This window comes from Panulirus ornatus, chromosome 55 (genome assembly GCF_036320965.1).
Source record: "Panulirus ornatus isolate Po-2019 chromosome 55, ASM3632096v1, whole genome shotgun sequence".
Classification (NCBI taxonomy): Eukaryota; Metazoa; Arthropoda; class Malacostraca; order Decapoda; family Palinuridae; genus Panulirus; species Panulirus ornatus.
Window position 1 is genome coordinate 24,829,749 of NC_092278.1, and position 15,380 is coordinate 24,845,128.

The window sequence follows — 15,380 nt, forward strand, 5'->3', positions numbered from 1 at the left end:
TTCAAACTGGTATGGTTTGTACAACGTCACGCGTGTGTTTCTGTGAGGATGAGTTATTTCTCTGGGTATTGTTTCGTGGAAATTTAGGTCGCAATATTTTAGTAGATATTATTCTTTGTCGTCTGTAGAATTTGATGCTTAAGGTGGGTTTAGTACACAGATCCTGGCTCAGGATGAACTTTAGTTTCTTGGCATTATGTTGACCCAGAATGTCTCCTCCTCCAGTTCATATATGTTATTAAGGTTTTCGTGTTTATGATGTATTTTCTCATTCATTATGAGAATAGATCATGCAATGTTGTAGGTTGTTGGTGTTATTGTCTGTCTGTTGACACGTTACTACCATAACCCAGGAGTTGTAGGTGATGCACACCTCACGTGACCCTCCGCGGGTCATGTTCTGAAAATTTGAAATAAAACTTTAAGAAAAAGAACATTTGTCATAAAGTGGCGCCAGTTGCAGGCCACCATGAAAGTTGACCAGTGTGTGTAACGAAGGTTAGAGAGAGAGAGAGAGAGAGAGAGAGAGAGAGAGAGAGAGAGAGAGAGAGAGAGAGAGGACTATTTAGATGGTAGGGAAATTAAGTAATGATAATCATGTTTGGATGAAGAATGAAACGTTACAAGGAGATTCGCCATTACCCTGGCGACCCAGGAATTCACATCGTAATCAACACTGTATTAATGAACCATGATAGCCAGTTAGAGATGATAATTAATGAACCATGATAGCCAGTTAGAGATGATAATTAATGAACCATAATAGCCAATTAGAGATGATAATTACTGAACCATAATAGCCCATTAGAGATGATGATTTGAATATTTTTGGTTTACTCATACTAGTCTGGCCAATCATACACACGAGAAGCCTTACATAGCTAGTTAGTGTCATTATCCAGGATGATACAGTGTTACCAGTTATCCAGGATGATACAGTGTTACCAGGATGATGCAGTGTTACCAGTTATCTGAACATGGATGATCTTCGTCTGATGATAAAGTTGAATTAGATTATTATTTGATTATTAAACATTATAGAACATTAGAGAAACATGAGGAGTGTAGGTGGCGTCGTGTGCCTCCGTCAACGTGAAGGATGAGGAAATTCGTGAGCTCTGATTGTGGTGTGATGGTGGCTGCCGCTGTCGTGTGCGACGACTGATAACGTAACACTTACGACCATCACAAATGTCCCGGGAACTTGTTCTTACAGTTATTGTACGTTTGGCAGCAGATGCGTACGATAATCTAGTTAACCAAAATTAAGATTCCCAGTCTGTGAGATCACTGAAGAACATGATTCAGTCTCCGTCGGCCTTTTGCAAGTGCATGAATTGCCAAGATGTGTTATTAGTTAAAAGGGAAAAAACCATGTGAGAGTCAGGTTTTTACTGAAGATCATCATGATGCTGGCAGCTCCTGTGTGACCTACGATGTTTTGAAATGTGAAGTTCATGCAAATGCAGCATGTGGGGACGTGGGCAGGCGCATGACGCCATGGCCGGGATGTGTGTGCTGAGCTCATAATTCTGATGTTATCAAAGCAAAGCAACGCTCGCTGCACTCACGACTGTACGACACTCTTGGTGGTCTCCATGATCTGCCTGGTAAAGGTCAGGTCACGGGGTCACTACTCTGGGAGTCAGGGGTCGAGAGAGGTTACGTTAGAGGTTTGTTCATGTCATTAGACCATAAGGTGGATGAACATGACGGGGGAGACATCATCGTACGTCCGCCAGCCGTGCCTCCCGGCACGTAAACCTCCGCTCTTTAACAAAATCAAAAATAATCACATGGTTTAAAATTCCGTCAAAGTATTTGGCGAGTTACTGAAACTGTAGACAAAAATAATGGCTTGTTTTGTTGGAAGGGAAAATAAAAGCTCAGAGCTATTGTTGAACATCGTCAAGCCTCTGGCAACTGGCGTCTTTGAAGAACAAGCAATATAATAAGAACAAAAATTAAGCTTGGCAGAGAGATATGATCCAAGAGGCCGGTCATACCCCTGGCAGGCAGCCTCCAGCCTTGCCTGGGGAAGGAACAAAAAGCGAAAATACCGAAGCTGTGAGATAATTTTAGCGTCATTATTATAGATCTGGCAGCGGGTGCAGGTGTGGAGGGTGGCTGAGGAACAATAACCTGCCCAGCCTGGCCTGAAGGCCGGTCGGGTATATATAGGGGTTAGTCAAGCACCCAGGGTGGGTTTGTGTGCCTTAACCTCTGCTATAACCGACCTTACTGCCTACCTCACCTCATGGAATGGTCCTGTGAACTACCACTGTGGATGGTTGTTTGGGTTGTAGACCTATCAACTGCTGGCCGGGGTCGTTAAGGGCGTCAACCTCAAGCTAGGCCCACCAGACGAAGAACCTTAACTCTCTCTTCAGGTGTTGAGGATGATGATAGCACTATGTACACCCTCATCTTCTGTGTGGCGCCTGCAGTTAGTGCTCTCTCTCTCTCTCTCTCTCTCTCTCTCTCTCTCTCTCTCTCTCTCTCTCTCTCTCTCTCTCTCTCTCTCTCTCTCTCATGGAATTACGTCTCATTAAACATAGGATATTTACAGAAAGCTAATAGAGGTGATTTTCCACGGGCTTTTAATACACATTTCGGGTCTTGGCTGTTGGTGTATCCGTGGGCCTGACCCCCGCCACCGTGCCTTGCTCACCGTATCACAGCCTCCTCCACCACCTCCTCCTCCTCCTCCTCCTCCTCCTCGTCTCCCCTCCAGAAATAGATGGCAGTTTCCCCTGAAACTCGCTCCATTTTCCTTGCCGTCCTTCAGATTATCCCGGTTCATAGTTCGCGTTTTCTTCTCACTAATTCCCTAGACTTACTTATCTACGTAGGTTTTCTCCCCTCAGTTCTTGATAACGGCCGGACACCCAAATCCTCCGTCATATTCCCTGTAGTGTCCTCCCGTCTTCCATGTTCAGTTATCATTCCTGCTGGTGAGATCTGGCACCTCAGTGACGTCACGAGATAAACACCCGCCGTAGACCTTGTGTGTGTGGTCCCGGCCGGCCGGCCCGCTGTGGTCTGTAGTTACACTAACACTTGACCCTTCTGTTGCACCAGTCACTGTGGTATTATGGCCATGATTGTAGGCTTACAGAAAACGGCATCCCAGTGTTACTTTGATGTTTGTTTATGTCTGATCTTGGATGAGGAAGACACCAGACCAGACCAGACCATCTTGAAGGGATAAAGTTACTGGCTGATGTGCGAGCACAGACCACATGGTCAGACTTGCTTGTTAGCTCTTCAACAAGCTCGGGAATCCAGGGAATCACCTACATATTAACCACTTGTTTGACTGATCTTAACTAGAGAATGGTTCTCGCTCAGTATGTGGTCTTCCTCGTAATTATGAAAATATGGTTTTGAGAAGTATAGAAATAAGAATTTGTAGTTGTCTTGATTTTATTCATTGATGAAGATTTGGATATCTGTGTATAAGATGTGTATAACTAAGTCCTCGATCAAGTTAACATTTCTTATGTGATACATTTATGTGAATGTCTTACATACGACTACTCTCACATGTGTATATTCTCATAATCTCATATTGTTTGATGTATGAGACTTCACATCTGTACATCATGTGAGATTGTCACATGTTCATATATGCAGTCTATACGTGGCTTATTCTTCCTCGTTCATCTCTACTGTCTTGACGAAGATAACTACAAACATTCAGTATATCCAGTGTAGAGTTCACACCACAGAAAGTGATGTGTTGTCAACTCCAGACTCGTATGATTCTCGCTGTAATTGTAAGGTTTAGTTACCTCTGGCAACCCCCACCCCCCCCTCCCCCACCCCTGTATTGTAAGGCTTGCTTATCCTTGACGCTGCTTGATGGCCGACCACAAACTGTTTATTTATATAACAGACTTTTTGTTTATGTCTGTATGTGTCTGTCTGGGTCTGTCTGGCTCGTGTATTTATAGCCTCCTCCTCTCCCTCCCCCCGTCTACCAAGGTCACACTACCCCTGGCAAGTCATATTGATTGTGGCCTCAGAGAAGGTCAAAGATCAGGACCCAGTTGCTCCAGTGTTAGGTCAGGGGTATGATAGGTCAAAGGTTAGGACGCCATAGCTCTCGTGGTAGGTTAGGAAGGACAGGTCAAGGGTCAGACCTCTTGGTAAGTAGAAACAATAGGTAACGACCTCATAATGAAGACACGGAAGACGTGATCAAGACATAACGACCACAGGAGGAGACGTGGGTAGGATGAGGTAGCCGGGGAGGAGACGTGGGTAGGATGAGGTAGCCGGGGAAGGGTAGGTAGCCAGGCCAGGGGAACCCACGCTCCGGGCAACGCTGGGAAACACTGCAGTCCTGGAAGCTGCTGGAAAACCTGCCGGATCCTTCCTTGTGCACACCCAACATAAGGGAGACGTGGACGTCAGGGGGAAGACAGAGACATGTGCGTTGTGCCTCGTCATGCCAGCCCACCACCAGCCTCCAACACTCACACAACTGCTCACATAAAGAAAACATAAACTTGATCTTCTCATTAGTTGTTTTGATTTAGGTGTCATATATGGAAGGTAGTGAACCCATGATCGGGTTGTAGGTTGGGTTGATCACATGAAATATTAACGTGAGGGACAATTATAACTAAGAGGTTAGTGAGGTTAGGTTAGGTTGGGTTAGGTGTGTGATTGTATGGGACATGTTGACAAGCAGAACTGAACCCACTGTACGGACGAACAAGATGAAGGAGAGACATGTAGAGAGCTGCGCATGGCATCACACTGACGATGAACATGTGTTACACCTGAGAGTTGTGAAGAGGGAAGGTACACATCTTCGAGTCTTGAAGAACATCATCATCATGAAAATAACGAACTCGTAGAACATAACGAACACACATATGTCAGGAAACATATTGTGTACGGTAGGCCAGCCGGGAGGGAAGAACCATGTTTCAGTTTACTGACGCGAGAAATATGAAACTTGGACACAACTACACGAACATAGACACAACAACTACACGAACAATTAAAACAATTAATAACACGAGGATGATATTAATCCCAGATGACGCAATGATAGACACCTCTACTGTGTTGCACATATCCTGACCCAGCAAGGGGACCCCCAGCTGGGGGGGGGGGGGGCGGTCTGAGATGTTCCCCTCGTAGCCTGTGTGTGTGTGTGTGTGTGTGTGTGTGTGTGTGGCCATGTGTATGTTCACTGGTGGGTGTCAGCAGGTGACTCAGCGGTCGTCAGCAGGTGGCTCAGTAGTCGTCAGCAGGTGGCTCAGTAGCCGTCAGCAGGTGGCTCAGTGGCCGTCAGCAGGTGGCATAGTCTTAATCCTGGGTATATATAGTGTGTGAGCCTCCAGCCAGGCCTCCAGTGGTGGGCTGGCGGTGTGCCACACTCTGGCCTGGTGCCGGCTTCTCCAGCATACTGCTCCCACCCCAACCCCTCACCCCCGCACACACACACGCCCTCATCAGGTTGCCACGCCCTTCCCTGCCCCATCATGGTGCCATGCCTCCCAGAGGCCAGCCTCATGGTGGCGTACATTGCACCGTCTTGCCAGACCCCACCATTATGTATGTTGTGCCATAGTGGTGGTGCAACAACACCTTCCATTATGGTACCATATGTTGCACCACGCCCACCACGCCCACCATACTAGCAGGCGTGGCAGGTGAGGGGGTGGGGCTCAGCAGACCCCCTGGAGGATGACCCATGTACACTATGAAGGTGTGACCTTCCTAACACTTGACCTGCATCTAATATAGAACAGGTTTGATATACGAGTTAATTACGTTGCTCATTACCGAGGCCATGAGCGATATTAATCATTTTGCAAGAAAAATTAGGTTAGTAGTCGTATTATTATTATTAGTGGTGGTGGTGGTGGTGGTAGTAGTGGTGGTGTAGTAGTGGTGGTGTAGTAGTGGTGGTGTAGTGGTAGTGGTGGTAGTAGTGGTGGTGTAGTGGTAGTGGTTGTAGTAGTGGTGGTAGTAGTGGTGGTGTAGTGGTAGTGGTGGTAGTAGTGGTGGTAGTAGTGGTGGTGTAGTGGTAGTGGTGGTAGTAGTGGTGGTAGTAGTGGTGGTGTTGTGTGTAGGGTACGAGTGTAGCCAGGAAGGAGCCGTCTGGGTACAGCAGTATGGAGGGTCCACATGGGAGCAGCTGTCACAGTGTAAAAACAGAGTCGTGTACTACGCTGAGCTGGGCGGTCGACGGGGCGATGATGCATACATCTCTCCCCTCACACCTCCTCACACCTCCTCACACCTCCTCACACAACCTCACACCTCCTCACACAACCTCACACCTCCTCCAACAACCTCACACCTCCTCACACCTCCTCACACCTCCCCTCACACCTCCTCACACCTCCTCACCTCAGGATGTGCACGTGGAAATATGAAGTGTTTAGTTAAGGAAACAAATATGCTTCAGGTCAGGAAGATGTGACAATGCTATTGATCAAAGCATTACAGGTTGGGTACTTTATTATCACGTTATATGAACGGTCTTATGATGGTAATTATCTGTACATCTGATCAATTATCATGTTGTCTCAGCAGGACGAAGACTCAACCTCAGCCAGGGTTTGAGTAACTAATTTAGTTGTTTTTAGTGAGAGGTTTGGCGTCAAGGTTGTGAGGTACATGAGGGTGTGTGCGCGCACCACCCTTCAGTCCACGCCGACGTGTGGGTGGAGACTAAACCTGGCGCGTGCCACGCCACGCCACGCCTCCCACCAGCCAGCACCCACGGGGTTACAATTCCATGCAGTGATTTAACCAAATGTTATATAGTAACTATTTATGGTGATATCCCGAGGAGGAGGTTGAACCAGTTGAGACAGTAGTGATGCACGAAGCTAAATCTGTTAGTGTGGCAGAGAGCGAAGGTTATAGTGGCTTCTGCCTTCCTTCTGGACGCTTCGAGAAGAATATTATATTTATTTATAATACTTGACCCTTGAGTGACGAGTTAATGGCTCCTGTTGCTTAATATTAACACTTGTGGAAGTTGAACTGGTGTGTGGCCTGGTAGTCAATGTACCGACGTCTTTATATAGGTTGGAAGGGTCGAGTTACGGAGCAGGTGGAGCCAAGGCAACCTGCTACATAGTGAGTGACTCACATATGTAGCCTCATGCTAACTTAACGTCTTCCATCATCATCAAGTTTGTGAACATGAAGACTATGGTTGTGTTGTAGTTCCTCAGTAACGATGTTGTATATAACACCTGGTAAAGTTATAGAAAATAACTGTTTAGATGTTGGCGATGCTGCCCCTACCTACTTCCTCTTACTGTCAGAAATTTGTTTGACATAAAGTTTGACACAAAGATAAAGTGTTTCTGAAAGTATATAGGAATCTGTAAAACAAAATCATCTAGTGATTTCAATTGATATTTGGCAGAAGTTCTAGAAACGCCATGAATGATATACTGAACATTTAACTTTATTGACCAAATAAAAGTATATTTGTATTATTAACTAATAGTAAAGAAATACGGAAATAAGTATTGCCGCCAGTAATTGATCACTTGCATTCCAGTGTACGAAGAATATTCAAATACATCTGAAAATGATGTTATATTTAACTGTTATAGTGAATCGTATGGTGGTTTGTGATGGTGTATACCGAGGCAATCCATGCCACAGTATGCTTAGGTTGGTGGTAAAATGATTTTCGTTTTCTGTAATTCCCTTCTGATTCGTCGTGATATACCGTTTTCTACGTTTAGTTTATGTTTTTGTCATGAATTTTTTTAGTTTCCACCGAGAGTCATCATTCGTTATTATGTCGTATTATTATAATGTTATTTATAACAAAATCAATGAATGTTTTCCCTTATTTATGTTATCGTACCATTTCCATTGATTGTTAACGTTGACGTTATTATCACTGTATTGTTTGCGTTATTTGTTATATATATTTTGTTCCTCGTTATTGCAGTGTACTGTACACGTGAGTTGTGAGGATCTTGTGAGTGTGTGACGTGAGGTACTGTTGAATGAAGGCTCATCGATCTCGTTTTCTATACAGCAGAAGATCGATGAGAAGGGGGTGTGGGGACACCTGCCTGTTGAATACTTGACGTGTCTGTGTGTGTGTGTGTGTGTGTGTGTGTGTGTGTGTGTGTGTGTGTGTGTGTGTGTGTGTGTGTGTGTGTGTGTGTGTGTGTGTATGTGTGTGTGTGTGTGTGTGTCGCCAGGGTTGACTGTGCTCACGAGGTTATTGTCCCCACATTCATGTCACTTGCTTCCTCGTTGGTAATCTTCACCGTATCAACCTTGACGCCATTCTTCTCATTATATATATATATATATATATATATATATATATATATATATATATATATATATATATATATATATATGTTTTTCAATATTCATCGTCTTTTTAGTAGCAAATATATCATAAATTTTCGTTCCGTTGTCCTCCCCTGTAACGATTTGAGACTTTCATGGATTTTGTTCTCCAGGTGGGTGAAGAACAGGGCTCTCTCTCTCTCTCTCTCTCTCTCTCTCTCTCTCTCTCTCTCTCTCTCTCTCTCTCTCTCTCTCTCTCTCTCTCTCGTCAACGTTTCCTGGTAATTGCATGGTTTCTGGTCATCATGTAAATATAGCGTGCGGTCTGATGTACTTCTTGCATGTCATGAGGGATGTACTTTCCTCCCGTGCCAGCAACACAGTATGTCTGGGTCGTGCCAGCAACACAGTATGTCTGGGTCGTGCCAGCAACACAGTATGTCTGGGTCGTGCCAGCAACACAGTATGTCTGGGTCGTGCCAGCAACACAGTACGTCTGGGTCGTGCCAGCAACACGGTATGTCTGGGTCTTGCCAGCAACACAGTACGTCTGGGTCGTGCCAGCAACACGGTATGTCTGGGTCGTGCCAGCAACACAGTATGTCTGGGTCGTGCCAGCAACACAGTACGTCTGGGTCGTGTCAGCAACACAGTAGGTCTGGGTCGTGCCAGCAACACAGTGATTGGCCAATCCTACCATTCATTGTTAGGTCCAACTCATCGTCATAATGACACCTTCATTCATGATTGCCTGTATGATTCTTGCCGTAGTTTGGATGACGAAGATGTAATGGTGTTAAGATACCTTCCTATGATATTACTTATATATATATATATATATATATATATATATATATATATATATATATATATATATATATATATATATATATATATGCCACTTGTATGAACCTTCTTCGTCGCTGTTGTGGAATGATGGATTATATATTTGATGTTTGGACCGTAAATTTATGTTCCTTGTAACAACCGAAGTTATGATTATTTACCAGGTAGGTTCGTGCGCTCTCTCTCTCTCTCTCTCTCTCTCTCTCTCTCTCTCTCTCTCTCTCTCTCTCTGGTTGCTGGTGTGGGAGGAGAAGGTTATCGTGTGTGGTTGGTTGGTTGCTGTCTGTGGTGACTGTATGGACACCATTACCCAGCTGGTTCATTCATCGCCTCACACTTGTTCGTATGACGCCATGTTTATATATTTCCTGACGTTGTGTTTTAAGCATCAGGGAAGACAGACATGCGAGCCTTCGTTGACGTGCCTGTAAGGACACTCAAGAGTAGTAGTTGGGAGTCATTATAGGTTGTGGGGCCCCGGTTTATAGGTTGTGGAGCCCCGGGTTATAGGTTGTGGGGCCCCGGGTTATAGGTTGTGGGGGCCCGGGTTATAGGTTGTGGGGCCCCGGGTTATAGGTTGTGGAGCCCCGGGTTATAGGTTGTGGGGCCCCGGGTTTTTACGCAGTTATTGATCTTGGTAGGAATATGAGGAGGATCGTCCTGTGTGGACCAGGAAATTACATACAAACCTCGTACGACATGCGACGTACATACGTGGGGGAACCTGAGCGAACCCCACTATATGTTGTCGTCCAGACTGCCTGGATACCACTGAATGTGGTCGTCCAGACTGCCTGGATACCACTGAATGTTGTCGTCCAGACTGCCTGGATACCACTGAATGTGGCCGTCCAGACTGCCTGGATACCACTGAATGTGGCCGTCCAGACTGCCTGGATACCACTGAATGTTGTCGTCCAGACTGCCTGGATACCACTGAATGTGGCCGTCCAGACTGCCTGGATACCACTGAATGTGGCCGTCCAGACTGCCTGGATACCACTGAATGTTTGCGTGTTATTGTCTGGTCGTTATGAATGGTACGGTGGGGACGAGACAGTGGTCCAGCTGGTGGTGGTGCCCCGTGTGTTGGTGTGAGGTAGTAACAACACCAGAGATGATCTACCCACCTGTGTTGTGAGGCACTTGGTCATGACTGGCCTCAGTGAGGAACGAGATCGTACAGTTACACGAACGAGATGATGAACGGACGAGATAGATGCGATGATCGCATGAATACGTAGAGAAAACTGATGCAAGAAAGGAAGTCATGTTGACAATGATGCCAGCAACATGATTACTTCTGTGTACATACTTACAACAGCATTACTTATGTGTACATACTTACAACAGCATTACTTATGTGTACATACTTACAACAGCATTACTTATGTGTACATACTTACAACAGCATTACTTATGTGTACATACTTACAACAGCATTACTTATGTGTACATACTTACAACAGCATTACTTATGTGTACATACTTACAACAGCATTACTTATGTGTACATACTTACAACAGCATTACTTATGTGTACATACTTACAACAGCATTACTTATGTGTACATACTTACAACAGCATTACTTATGTGTACATACTTACAACAGCATTACTTATGTGTACATACTTACAACAGCATTACTTATGTGTACATACTTACAACAGCATTACTTATGTGTACATACTTACAACAGCATTACTTCTGTGTACATACAACAGCATTACTTATGTGTACATACTTACAACAGCATTACTTATGTGTACATACTTACAACAGCATTACTTATGTGTACATACTTACAACAGCATTACTTATGTGTACATACTTACAACAGCATTACTTATGTGTACATACTTACAACAGCATTACTTATGTGTACATACTTACAACAGCATTACTTATGTGTACATACTTACAACAGCATTACTTATGTGTACATACTTACAACAGCATTACTTATGTGTACATACTTACAACAGCATTACTTATGTGTACATACTTACAACAGCATTACTTATGTGTACATACTTACAACAGCATTACTTATGTGTACATACTTACAACAGCATTACTTATGTGTACATACTTACAACAGCATTACTTATGTGTACATACTTACAACAGCATTACTTATGTGTACATACTTACAACAGCATTACTTATGTGTACATACTTACAACAGCATTACTTATGTGTACATACTTACAACAGCATTACTTATGTGTACATACTTACAACAGCATTACTTATGTGTACATACTTACAACAGCATTACTTATGTGTACATACTTACAACAGCATTACTTATGTGTACATACTTACAACAGCATTACTTATGTGTACATACTTACAACAGCATTACTTATGTGTACATACTTACAACAGCATTACTTATGTGTACATACTTACAACAGCATTACTTATGTGTACATACTTACAACAGCATTACTTATGTGTACATACTTACAACAGCATTACTTATGTGTACATACTTACAACAGCATTACTTATGTGTACATACTTACAACAGCATTACTTATGTGTACATACTTACAACAGCATTACTTATGTGTACATACTTACAACAGCATTACTTATGTGTACATACTTACAACAGCATTACTTATGTGTACATACTTACAACAGCATTACTTATGTGTACATACTTACAACAGCATTACTTATGTGTACATACTTACAACAGCATTACTTATGTGTACATACTTACAACAGCATTACTTATGTGTACATACTTACAACAGCATTACTTATATGTACATACTTACAACAGCATTACTTATATGTACATACTTACATGATTACTTCTGTGTACATATTTACAACACACACACAATAATGTCGCGTGGTACCGCCCAGTGGACGTGGCCGGCTTCCTGACCGCTGTGTGAGCCTTATAAAGACAGAAGAGACTCCTAGTGTAGGAGAAGGATTCCTAGTGTAGGAGAAGGATTCTTAGTGTAGGAGAAGGATTCCTAGTGTAGGAGAAGGATTCCTAGTGTAGGAGAAGGATTCCTAGTGTAGGAGAAGGATTCCTAGTGTAGGAGAAGGATTCCTAGTGTAGGAGAAGGATTCCTAGTGTAGGAGAAGGATTCCTAGTGTAGGAGAAGGATTCCTAGTGTAGGAGAAGGATTCCTAGTGTAGGAGAAGGATTCCTAGTGTAGGAGAAGGATTCTTAGTGTTGCAGGTTAGCATAGATGGTATAGGAGATGAACATGAGGGTATTCACTTGCCCGTGACGTGGTAGCCACCAGGACTGACAGTAAAACAGTTGTGTTGTGTTGTGAGCTGACAGCACAAGGTGTCGGCCAAGTGAAGAGTAAACAGTTTTGTTATAATGAGAGACTACACCAGAGAGGGTTCGTGTCCTGTGGTCAGGACATAAGAGATGAAGCATTTGTTTATGGTTGGATGGGTGAGGGGGGTCAGAGGTCAAGGATGGTTGGATGGGTGAGGGGAGGGGTCAGAGGTCAAGGCAGAGCCCGATACCCCCCCCCCCCTCCAGTGACTTCATGTCCTCTTTGAAAGATTGGTAAGTTGTCGTGTCTTAAGGACACAACATGACGCCGCTGACCACACACCTTAATATAAGGATTAGCGAGGTGTGTCGTGGGGTCGGGTCAGAACATGACCCGCCTTGATGACGTAGGTCGGTGTGTCGTGTGGTGAGGTCACAACACTGGCTACTTGTGCAGGGTTGGGTTAGGTCACTACAGGGAAGCCAAGCCCACGACCCGCTCCCTCCAAACATGAATTGCAAGTTTATTTCCGGGTCACGTTACGTCCCATGTTTTGATGATGATGGGGCATGAGTTGGGGATGATGGGGCAGAAGTTGATGATGATGGGGCAGGAGTTGATGATGATGGGGCAGGAGTTGATGATGATGGGGCATGAGTTGATGATGATGATGGGGTTGGAGTTGATGATGATGGGGCAGGAGTTGGGGATGATGGGGCAGGAGTTGGGGATGATGGGGCAGGAGTTGATGATGATGGGACAGGAGTTGATGATGATGGGGCAGGAGTTGATGATGATGGGGCAGGAGTTGATGATGATGGGGCTGGAGTTGATGATGATGATGGGGTTGGAGTTGATGATGATGGGGCAGGAGTTGGGGATGATGGGGCAGGAGTTGGGGATGATGGGGCAGGAGTTGATGATGATGGGGCAGGAGTTGATAATGATGGGGCAGGAGTTGGGGATGATGGGGCAGGAGTTGATGATGATGGGGCAGGAGTTGATGATGATGGGCAGGAGTTGATGATGATGGGGCTGGAGTTGATGATGATGGGGCAGGAGTTAGGGATGATGGGGCAGGAGTTGGGGATGATGGGGCAGGAGTTGGGGATGATGGAGCAGGAGTTGGGGATGATGGGGCAGGAGTTGATGATGATGGGGCAGGAGTTGATGATGATGGGGCAGGAGTTGATGATGATGGGGCAAGAGTTGATGATGATGGGGCAGGAGTTGATAATGATGGGGCAGGAGTTGATGATGATGGGGCAAGAGTTGATGATGATGGGGCAGGAGTTGGGGATGATGGGGCAGGAGTTGATAATGATGGGGCAGGAGTTGGGAGGCAGTAGAGAGTGTGTAGGAGAGGGGAAGGTTGGGTTGAAGTGTGTAACATTTGTGGCTGGTGAGGTATTGATTGGTGTGGTCACAACAACTTGGTGACTGGCTGGCTCTCTCTCTCTCTCTCTCTCTCTCTCTCTCTCTCTCTCTCTCTCTCTCTCTCTCTCTCTCTCTCTCTCCAGCCAGTTCAGAGGAGTGTGGACGGAGGGACACACATGCAGGAAGGTATGAGAGTAGAAAGTAGAGAGTGTCGTGTCGGGCTGTGGTGAGGTGGCAGATGGAGGTCACTCTGGGGTCAAAGGTTACGATGGAGTCAGGTGAGACAGTCAGACTGGGGGGGGGGGGGTCTCCTACTGTACACTGGCTGAGAATATTAATGACTAGGTGGTCATTATGACGCTGGTCCTGTTGTACTCTCTCTCTCTCTCTCTCTCTCTCTCTCTCTCTCTCTCTCTCTCTCTCTCTCTCTCTCTCTCTCTCTCTCAGCCTACTGCAGTCGCCTGGCCTCGCCTTGCAAGCCTCGGGCTGGGTCAGAGCGTCGCCGGGCTGGCTGCCAAGTGTTGAGTCATTCTCTGTATCGATTGTCGTAGTCTCCGGCGTGCATGACCCCCCCCCCCCCCCCGGGGGGGGGGGCGAGAGGGGGGGCCTATAGAAGCATGGGAAGGGGGGGTGGATGGTGGGGGGGGAGGGGGAGGTTGGAGATCGCCTAAGGGTTAGCGTCCGATTCCCTGGGGTTCAGACCGTACCGAACCGATGGTTTGGTGACGAGCGAACCACGTTTTGGTTCACATGCTTCGGATAATGACTTAAGTATGTAGTTTTTTTTTTCGTGAATATTTTTAAATGTTTTGTTATTTTACCATTTTGTTTGTGGAAGAAGGAAATATTAACTCTGTGAACGTTGAAGGGCGTGTGAACGTAGGAGGACGTGTGAACGTAGGAGGGCGTGTGAATGTAGGAGGACGTGTGAATGTAGGAGGGCGTGTGAATGTAGGAGGACGTGTGAACGTAGGAGGGCGTGTGAATGTAGGAGGACGTGTGAATGTAGGAGGGCGTGTGAATGTAGGAGGACGTGTGAACGTAGGAGGGCGTGTGAATGTAGGAGGACGTGTGAACGTAGGAGGGCGTGTGAATGTAGGAGGACGTGTGAACGTAGGAGGGCGTCTGAATGTAGGAGGACGTGTGAACGTAGGAGGACGTTGGATTGATTTGTTGGTAAAGATGTTTATGTTTACATGATGATGAGGTGGTACACAGTTGTGCTGGTGTGGTGGAACGTTCACATGAGGACTCACCTTGGTTGTGTGAACGCCGGGTGGTGGTACAGTGGTGTGCTGGTGTGGTGGAACGTTCACATGAGGACTCACCTTCGTTGTGTGAACGCCGGGTGGTCTGCGTTTGCACGCTTCCAGACAGACGGGTTGGGCGACTTGCCCGGCGTTCTCAACGCCCCGAGACAACGCCCTGCACGCGACGCGTCGCCCAGTGAAAGTGAAAACCTCTGGTATTTGCGGTTGGAGGAGGTCCTCTGGGAACTGCTCGCGCTCAAAACTGAACTTGGAGAACGAGAGCGTGTGAGGGAGGTGGGCTGGTGGCCCTGAGCTCACTCGTCGTTCATTGTCACTGT

At 45.7% G+C, this 15,380-nt stretch overlaps 1 protein-coding gene across 6 annotated transcripts in view; it reads left to right on the top strand.

Moving 5' to 3' along the window:
* Lmpt (four and a half LIM domains protein limpet) overlaps positions 1-15,380 on the top strand; it is a 316,740-nt gene that overhangs the window by 216,263 nt on the left and 85,097 nt on the right. The gene's annotated exons all lie outside the window — the stretch shown is intronic.